Source organism: Chrysochloris asiatica, unplaced genomic scaffold (genome assembly GCF_000296735.1).
Source record: "Chrysochloris asiatica unplaced genomic scaffold, ChrAsi1.0 scaffold00161, whole genome shotgun sequence".
In the NCBI taxonomy this organism is placed as follows: domain Eukaryota; kingdom Metazoa; phylum Chordata; class Mammalia; order Afrosoricida; family Chrysochloridae; genus Chrysochloris; species Chrysochloris asiatica.
Genome location: NW_006408679.1, coordinates 1,904,065 through 1,906,930, shown reverse-complemented (window position 1 = coordinate 1,906,930; position 2,866 = coordinate 1,904,065).

The window sequence follows — 2,866 nt, the reverse complement described above, 5'->3', positions numbered from 1 at the left end:
ACACACACACACACAAACACACATACATACATTTCAGGGATTTGTTGAAACCAGTGATGCTACCTCTTCATATCATTCTCCTGCCCTTTATCACTATTGCCACATGATCTCTGAAGAACCCAGGGATTCCCCAGAGCTCAGGATCCAGTTCATCCAGGGGTGGCCTCAGTGTATAGATTGCAGACAAAGGAATTAAAGGAATCAAGTGTTTCTGTGACCAAATGGCAGTTTCCTTCTTGTTTTCTAGTCCTCCTTCAGGATTCATCTCCCATCAGACACTTGCTCCAAGTTCATCAGACACTTCCTGTACCATCGTCTTCTTTTACTTCATACTCAAAAGACAAAATGGGTAAAGATGCAACGATTATTGTTCCATTAGCAATTTGTTTACCCTAGACCTTGGTTCTGGTGTAGGATAAGCACAGGGCCCCTAGCTCAGCTTGAACTGCAAGGTTGGAAGTTCAAACTTGTCAACCATTCCTATACAGGGTCACTATGAGTCAGAACTCTGACTCCACGGCACTTTACAACAACAAAACAAGACTTTGGTTAGCTTTAGCACATAGATTATGATGTATTTTTCCTATCCCCAAGCAACCAGCACAGTCCCTAACAAACAGAAGAGCTCAATAAATAAGCATTGTTAAAACAAACGAAAAGTGAATGAATGGAATAAAAATCAAATGACTTACTTCCAGGAGGCAGCGCTCTGACGAGAAAAACAAACATTTTTAAGCCTCAGTTGTGACCTTCCCAATAATTAATTTGTTTCCATAATTTGGTGACTATAAAACTGTAATTCATTCTTTTCAACTCTGCTGAACTACAAGCATTTTCATGGATCATGCTCAGCAACTCTACAAATGGATTATATACTCTTCTTGCCCCTTATTTTCCATTCATTTCCAATTCCTCACTAATTTCATTTTTAGGAGGCAGCACAAATATGAACTAAGGGCTCGGAATTCAGAACCAAAATGCTTGGATTCTGTCACTTACTGGCTGCATTCATTTTGGAATTTAGCCTTTGCGCCTAAATTTCCTTGCCTGTAAAATGGGGATAATAGCAACTACCTCTAGTCCTGGTATGGTGCTGTAGGTTAAGCACTGGACTGCTAACTAGAGGGTCAGTAGTTCAAATCCACCAGCCTCTCCTTGGAAACCCTATACAGTGTTGCTATGAGTTGGAACTGACACTAAAACACTTATCAACAATAACCACCGCCTCACAGGGATGTTATAGAATTAAATAAGATGCTACATATAATAAGGAGTCCTAGTGTGGAACCGACTTGACGGCACTTAACAACAACAACAAGTGTGGTACCAGAGGAGAAGCACTCAACTGCAAGGTTGGTTTGAAATGCAAGGTCGGTAGTCATTCCTCCAAAACCCTATAAACGGCTGCTATGAGTCGGAGCAGACTGGATGGCACTTGACAATAACAACATATGTAATGAATTTAGTACAGTTTCTGGAAAATCGGTTTTGTTGTTGTTAAGTGCCATTGAGTTGGTTCTGGCCCACAGCAACCCTATATAGGGTTTTTAAGAAGCAGCTGTTTAGTTTGAACTACCAACCTTACAATTCAAACTGACCTTGCAGTCTAGTGTTTCATCCCACAGTGCCTCAGCAGAACTCTGGAAAATAGGTAGTAGTATGCCAAGGAGTTGGTTTCGACTCATAGCGACCCTGTATAGGGTTTCCAAGGCTGTAAATCTTTACAGGAACAGAAAGGCTCATCTTTCTCCCGTGGATGACTGGTAGTTTCAAACTGCTGACTTTGAGGTTAGCAGCCCAACTCGTAACCATTACCCTACCAGCACTAAATGTTTGCTATTATATTTGTATTTACAACAAGTTCTCAAGTGATGCTGCAACTATTGTTCTAGGGCTACATGTTTTTTTCTTTTTTTAAATGATTTTATTGTGTTTTGAGTGAGTGAAGGCTTACAGGACAGATCATTATTTTTACAGTCAGCAGTACCAATTACAATCCCCTCCATGTATCCTTAACCAACAGGATTTACCTCTATTGCCTTTTTTTTGGGGGGGCGGGGTATACACATACCACATTGTAAATATATATTCATTTAAATGTCCAATGGACACATTTTGCAAACCAGCCTCCTATCCTCAGGTATCTTCTCAGTCCATGGGCCTACAGTCCACTGCTGTTCGGTCTCTCTATGCCATTGCCTCTGCCACCATCTCTGTTGTCACTATTCTGGTCAGGATCCCCCACTCCTTTCATGTACTTCCCTCTTGATGATCCTAAGGTCCCCTGTTCCTGAGATGACAGATTAACTGCTCCCCCTTTAACTTACACCTCTTCTACATTTACAGTTGTGACAATCACCATTAGAGCTGAAAACAATTACTTGCAATTATATCATGAAGTCTCATCTCCCAGACCTATCTGGACAAGAGGGAAATTATTCAGTTGGGTTTCTGTCTTACTCCCTGCATTGTGACAATAAGAACCCTCATGAAAGCTTATAAGCCAGCCACTTTGTGCCTTTGTAGCCACTCTCCCACCCATTATTGTAGTTGAAGTCTAAGTTACCCATCCCTATCAGCCCAGTGTACTGAGGAGACATGCTTTATCCTTGATATGGAGACTCCTTCCGTATTTGGTGGAATTTTGAGCAACCTGATCCACAATTAAGAGTCCAGTTGATCAGGCTGTAGCAATGTACGTTTGCTCCTTGTATCATGTTGTTTTGTTTTTTAATTTAAGGTTTTTATTGTGGATTGAGTGAAAGTTTACAGGGCACATCATCAGTTTCACATTCCATTCATATAACTTGTTTCATTACATTCATTATAATCCCCTCCATATACCATGAGTTAAAAATATTTCTCT